A 7,355-nucleotide genomic window follows, 5' to 3' on the forward strand; every position below is an offset into this window, starting at 1 on the left:
AAGGCGCTAAGAACTGAAGTCCAGAATATCTGGGCGTTAAGCAGCGTGAAAAGTACTGCAGACAGTGGGGCGTGGCTAAAAATGGCAAAAAGCTAATTGGAGGGGATGCTAAAACTATTAGAGAATGCAGGAATTTGTGTTGTTTGACCATAGGCCAGAAAATTGGAAGAGGGAGGAAAGTGAAAAATCAGCAACAAAACTGAGTTGAGAGTGAAATTAGGTTTGGTAAGAAGAAGTAAGCTGAATTTTAACCTGGCCCTGTAGCTCAGGGGTTGGAGCACTGGTCTCGTAAACCAGGGGTCGTGAGTTCAAATCTTACCAAGGCCTAGCAGACTGAGCCTTGGGTTCTGGTGTTCGCGTGTAGCTTTTTGTGTCTTATTTTTATGTTTTTTTGAGACGAAGTCTCGCTCACGTCACCCAGGCTGGAGTGCAGTGGCGCCATCTGGGCTCCATACAACCTCCGCCACCCGGGTTCAAGCGATTTTTTCCCGCCTCAGCCTCTCGAGTAGATGGGACTATAGGCCTGCACCACCAAGCCCGGCTAATTTTTGTGTTTTGGAGTAGAGACAAGGTTCGCCATGTTGGCCAGGCTGGTTTGGAACTCCTGATCTCAAGTGATCGGCCCGCCTCGCCCTCCCAAAGTGCTGGGACTACAGGCGTCAACCACCGCGCCCTGCCGAAGGGTGCGTTTATTAGATGCCAAAACCTAAAACTGGAAATTATTCAAATCGATAAGCACCCATTTTAGCCCACCTTCTCAGAATGCAGGAATGTACTGGTAGCAAAAGTAGGAAATGCTAGAAACACACTCTGATTCCAAAATGGCGGAAGCAAGCTGGCTTCACTGCTTCCTACTGAAAACCAAGACTAAATACACAGCACCAAAATTATCACCAAAACTAAGGAATTCTAAAATTAAAATTCCTCATAACAGATGGAAATGAAACTGCTGTGCTATCTGGACTGTTGAAGATACACGAAATTCAGCTGTAGGAATCTTTGAAGATTTACCAATACCAGAATTAGTGGCAATATAAACCAGCTAATAAATGCCTCTTTCTGATAAACTAATTTGTATCAAATCTCAGTCACCCGCAACCTAAGGAGTCCCCACTAATTTAGTCATTGTAGGCCTAAAGAAACTATATTATAATTATCGATTTTATAATGCTTATTTAATGGACTGTAAGTTCACTGATAGCAGGCATCATATCTTATTTAATATTGTATCTCAGAGCCTTGCAGAGTATGAACCCTAGTCTCTGCTAAGTAACAGTTTTTTGAATGAAGCACAGCTAAAGAAATACAACCAGGCTGGGCACGGTGGCTCAAGCCTGTAATTCCAGGCCAAGGTAGAATCATTTGAGTCTAGGAGTTTAAGGTTGCAGTGAGCTATGGTCACGCTCCTGGGTGACAGAGCTGAGACCCTGTTGAAAGAAAGAAAAAAAAAGAAAGAGACAATCAGAATGTAATGAGTTTGTAAATACCGCAGGAGGTAGAAAATTTACCTGAAGCCCAAGAAATCAAAGTCAGCAAATATAGAAGAACAAAGAAAACAACACAGCAAGCCCTGATAAAGATTCTACCTAAATGTAAAGTGACCAATCCTCCTGGTCTCAACTTATGCCTCAGAATCGGAATTGAGCTGCCTGCAAAATTGAACACCCAAAGATAACATCTGAGTGGCTCACATAAATTGTTAAAATCAGTAATCTATATCAGAGACTAAAATGATGGAGTTTCTCTCCACCACATTTGTTCTAAATACTGAATAATACAATAATGTCCACAAGCCACAAATAGACGCCTCAAAATGGTAATTTGGATTTTTGAAATAATCCAACACTTTTTGTTGTACTAAGTTTGGAAAATCTACTTTAAATTGCTTAAGAATCAGGACAGGCACAGATTATTCATTTCCACTAAAATCCGCCAGAGCAGCTTTTAGTTGCTTGCACATTAGGACTATCATTCCTTTCTGAAAGCCCTCAGGGTACTTTATGTTTCCATGACTTCATAGATACTGCTTTTTCTGCATGCAATAATAATTTCATCCCTTCTTCTAGCTAAGTCCTACTACTACAGAATTCAAATAATGTATCACTTTGCCCTCAATCTAGGTTAGAGATGCTTTTTCATAGCACCATTTGCACACCTTTGTTATATTTGAATAATATCTAGTAAATAATAATGTATTTTTTCTTTTCTTTCTTTTTTTTTTTCAGAGGAAGTCTCACTCTTGTCACCCAGGCTGGAGTGCAGTGGCACGATCTCGGCTCACTGCAACCTCTGCCCCCCCGGGTTCAAGTGATTCTCCTGCCTCAGCCTCCCAAGTAGCAGGGATTACAGGTGCCCGCCACCATGCCTGGCTATTTTTTGTATTTTTAGTAGAGATGGGCTTTCAGCGTGTTGACCAGGCTTGGTCTCGAACTCCTAACCTCAGGTAATCTGCCCGCCTCGCCCTCCCAAAGTGCTGAGATTACAGCGCCCGGCCTCTTTCTGTATTTTTGAAACCACTTTTGCAAAGATTATAACAGTGGGAAAAGTATGACCATGAAAGAGATCTGACTTGACTCCATCTTGGCTTTTGCCTCCAAGCTGGCCTTATTATTCCTGGGTGTGGGTGGAACTAACTTTGGGAGGAATTTAATTTTTAACTATCATTTAAAAGCCCTAGCTTCTGAATTTTCAAGGGGGCCTGATTTGAGTAACAGTAAAACTCCAGTCTCCCGTTTAGCTGGCTTTATGTGTATTAAACTCTTTCTCCATTGCCATTCCCTGTCTTGATAAATCAGCTCCACCTGGGCAGCTGGCAAGACGAACCTTTTGGGCAATTACATTTAGAAGTTTGGTAACCATGAGGATGTGTCTCCATTTTGTTTATCTATTTGTTTTTTCTAAATTCTGGGGTGACCTAAAAGGTATCTCAGTTTTGTGTTTGTTTGTTTGTTTGAGACAGAGTCTCGCTATGTCACACAGACTGGAATGTCATGGGGGGATCTCGGTTCACTGCAGCCACCACCTCCCCAGTTCAAGAGGTTCTTGTGCCTCAGCCTCCTGAGCAGCTGGGACTACAGGCGTGTGCCACCACATCCAGCTAATTTTTGTATTTTTAGTAGAGACTGGGTTTCGCCATGTTGGCCAGGCTGGTCTTGAACTCCTGGCGTCAAGCGATCTGCCTTCCTCATCCTCTCAAAGTGCCAGGATTAGAGGCGTGAGCCACTGAGCCCAGCTAAGATACCTTCTTTTGATGGATTGAAAGTACTTGTTTTTCGTGGAACATGGCTTTCTTTATAAACATTTACAAATATTTCTATTGAAGTTTTATTTCGTTTTCCACTGAAGTTATTCTCAACTTCAGACATAAGTTACCTGATTTTGCTTAGTTCTCCGTCATCTTTCAATAAAATTTATAACTATTTTTATATGTTTGTCTTTTTTCTTTGAATTATTTGAAATTTTCACGAACCTTTTCTTGTCACTCAGTTTTTTGGGGAAGGACCACAAACTCCTTTACTTGCTGTTTCTAATTTGTTAATTCTGTTATTGTTATAGCACACTCTTTTCTTTGCTCTTCATTCTCTACTTTCACTCAATTCTGTTATCTTCTATGGGGGGAAATAAAACTTTTTCCTTGACTTTCTTAGGTTTAGTGGGTGGAGTCTTGGAAATTAAACTGACAAAAAACAATAATAGGAGAAAAGGCATACAGACTTTGTTTGATGCTAATATTTTAATTTTAATGTGTACACAGGGGTCTCACAGAAAAGAAAGTAAAAACCCAAAGAAGTGTTTAGGCTTGAGAACTTATGCACTATTTAACAAAGGGTGATAAATTCCGGAGAACTGACAAGACAAATGAAAAGCACTTAGGCTTTTAGGTAAGGTAAGGTAAATATACAGATGGGGGGAAGATGTTAATGGAAGTAAGGTTTGTTTAAGCAGATTGTAGATGATGCATTTCCAATGATAAGAGTTGTCTCCTCTTCCCAGTATGTGAGAGGGGAGAGGGAAGACCTTCACAAAAGTAAATTTACGCTCTGCTCTTAGACAGAAAGGGGGAAGGTAGAGAGCATTTCTGGCATCTGGTGTTTCACTCAGTTGCCTTCAGCTAAAAATAATTCTTATGCTATAGTAGCATATTTTGAGGTGCCATATTTTGATCCCCTTCACTTGTCTTTTTTTTTTCTTTTCTTGAGACAAGGTCTCCCTGTCACCCAGGCTGGAGTGCAATGGTGTGATGATAGCTCACTGGAGCCTCGAACTCCTGGACTCAAGCCATCCTTTCACCTCAACTTCCCCAGTAGTTGAAACTGTAGGTGCATGACACCACATCTGGGTAATTTTTAAAATTTTTTGTAGAGACAGGGTCTCAGTAGGATGCCCATACTGATCCCAAACTCCTGTCCTCAAGTGATCCTTCCTCCTCAGCCTCCCAAAGTGATGGGATTACAGGCGTGAGCCACAGCACAAAGCCCCCTTCATTTGTCTTTGAACTCATTTTCTTTGCATCCAGAGCATAAGCATATGACAAAGAATTCACCAACCAAGTTCATACACATCAGGCTTTGATTCAGAAATTGTGGACATAGGCCAGACGCAGTGGCTCATGTCTGTAATCCCAGCCACCAAGGCAGGTGGATCACCTGAGGTTTGGAATTTGAGACCAGCCTGGCCAACATGGTGAAACCCCATCTCTACTAAAAATACAAAATTAGCTGGGTGTAGTGGCTCACGCCTGTAGTCCCAGCTATTCGGGAGGCTGAGACAGGAGAATCTCTCTTGAACCCGGGAGGTGGAGGTTGCAGTAAGCTGAGACTGCACCTCCAGCCTGGGGCAACAGAGTGAGACTCCATCTAAAAAAAAAAAAAAAAAAGAAAAGAAAAGAAAGAAGGAAGGAAACAAAAGAAGGAAGGAAAGGAAAGAAGGGAAGGAAGAAAGAAAAGAAATGAAATTGTGGACATAAAGAAGCAGACAGTACAAGGCATCCATTCTGGTGGTGGTATTAGCCAATATGTTCATTTTCCTAGAAAAGCCATGAACTATTGCCTTGTAGTGGCAACAGTGTGAGCAGTTCTGTAGTGTGATTTTGGGTGTTGTTTCTAGCTGTATAGTCTACAAGCCTGGTGTTCTGGCTTACTCAGGTGTTCTATGAACTACTTTATAATCTTTAGCGAATTCCTTATGTACTTCTAATAGAGCTGGTTTAGCCATTTCAAAGTGACTGTCATACCGGAAGAACTCTAACTTGCCAGTTTTAAATTGTTCTTCTAGCTTAGGTGAAATTGTTGGTTTGAGTGCTTGGAGTGGCGATTCCATACGGGTCTGCAGTAACTCAGTTATTGCCTCCAAGCAGGAAATAATTTGTCCGAGGGGCATAAGGCAGAGTAAGAGACCAAGGCAAGTTTTAGAGCTTGGAAGAAGGCCAAGCGTGCAACTTGAGAGATCCGTGTGCTGTTTGGCCCTTGACTTGGGGTTTTATACATTGGCATGGTTCCAAGGTTTCTGTTTCTCCTCTTTTGATTTTTCCCTTAAGGTGAGCTATCCGCATGCTCAGTGGCCTGCCAGCCCTTGGGAGGGCCACATGCACTGTGTGTTTACCGAAGTTGTGCACATGCTCATTTGAGGTGTTTCCCCTTACCAGTCTAGTGTTTCTAGTGTTCCTAGAGGAAGGTCGTACACTGGTTAAACGCCACCATTTTGCCTCTTAGTGGACATGTTTGACCCCCTCGCCCAGCTCCTGAGATCTTACTGGGAAGCTGCTGATAACCAACACCAAATGTTTTCTATCTATTGGGAGACTGCCTCTACTGGGAGACTGCCTTTCCTGGTGCTGGCTATGACTAATTATTATTTTATTTTATTGATTTATTATTTATTTATTTATTTATTTATTTATTTTTTAGACAGAGTCTCGCTCTGTCGCCCAGGCTGGAGTGCAGTGGCGTGATCTCGGCTCACTGCAAGCTCCACCTCCTGGGTTCAGGCCATTCTCTCGCCTCAACCTCCCGAGTAGCTGGGACTACAGGCACCCGCCACCACACCCTGCTAATTTTTTGTGTTTTTAGTAGAGACGGGGTTTCACCGTGTTAGCCAGGATGGTCTCGATCTCCTGACCTGGTGACCTGGTGATCTGCCCGCCTCGGCCTCCCAAAGTGCTGGGATTACAGGCGTGAGCCACAGCGCCCGGCTGACCAATTATTATTCTAGAGAGACAGTTTAACAACTGCCTGATCATCACCTGCTGGTGACCTGACATTCTTGGGGCAGGGGATTGGGGTAGCTAGGCAGACATGCCATGTTCATGTCTGCCTAGTGCCTACTCTAACATGAGGTTGTCAGAAATAATTAGCCTTAGGACCATATCCTTCCACTAACCCTATCTTTTCTAATCACCAGCCTCACCTTCCTTCTGGAGAGAGAAAGGTGTAGTGGATTTAGTGTTCTTATGGTCTGTGATGGCAAATTATGTGTGTTAACTTGATTGGGGTAAGGAATACCCAAAAAAGCTGATAAAACATCATTTCTGGATATCTGTGAGAGTGTTTCTGAAAGAGATTAGCATTTCAATCAGCAGACTGAGTAAAGCAGATCCACCCTCACCAGTGTGCACGGACATCATTCAATCCATTAAAGGCCTGAAAAGAACAAAAAGGTGAAGGAAGGGATAATGCTCTGTCTTCTTGAGTTGGGACATGCATGTTCTCCTGTCATTGGAGCTCCTGGCTTTGGGATCTTCAGACTGTAGGATTACGCTAAAGCCTCCCTTCTTATTCTAGGACATTGGACTCAGACTGAATTACACCACTGGCTTTACAGGCTCTCCAGCTTGCAGACAGCAGATCATGGGACTTCTTGGCCTTTGTAACCTCACAAGCTTATTTTCAGAATAAATCTACTCTCGTATATCTAGTATCTATCTATCTATCTGCTATTCGTCTGGTTTCTCAGAGAATCCTGACTAATACTTGGCTTTATATATGATGCTAATTACTCCACACTGATGAGAGGGAGCTTTAGTGTGACTTTCTGGGCATCTTTATGGCAACTGACCCCTATTTCCACATTATTTTATTTTTTTCTTTGTGTCTTGCCAAGCCTTGATTATTTCTTGGAGATCACTCATTCTGGGTAGTCTCCAAAATCACTCCCAAAGACTCTCCTAACTGTATCCTACAGAGAGGAGATGCCAAAATAGTGAAGTCTGACAGCTCTATCTTGTGACAAGTACTGCTTTTTAGTGTAGCGGGAGAGGGGTTTCTAATATAGAGGGATATTGTGCAACTTTTTCCTGGTGTGCATTCCTCCACTCCTCCCCCTACCCCCTTACCCCCTGCCCTACACAGTCTACATAT

General features: G+C 42.7%; 1 non-coding gene across 1 annotated transcript; it reads left to right on the forward strand.

The window, feature by feature from the left end:
• The first annotated feature begins 254 nt into the window (after positions 1 to 254).
• TRNAT-CGU (transfer RNA threonine (anticodon CGU)) lies at positions 255 to 327 on the forward strand. Its single transcript has one exon. It is a non-coding gene; the product is annotated as a tRNA-Thr (tRNA).
• Positions 328 to 7,355: the final 7,028 nt, after the last annotated feature.

This window comes from Pongo pygmaeus, chromosome 5 (genome assembly GCF_028885625.2).
Source record: "Pongo pygmaeus isolate AG05252 chromosome 5, NHGRI_mPonPyg2-v2.0_pri, whole genome shotgun sequence".
Classification (NCBI taxonomy): Eukaryota; Metazoa; Chordata; class Mammalia; order Primates; family Hominidae; genus Pongo; species Pongo pygmaeus.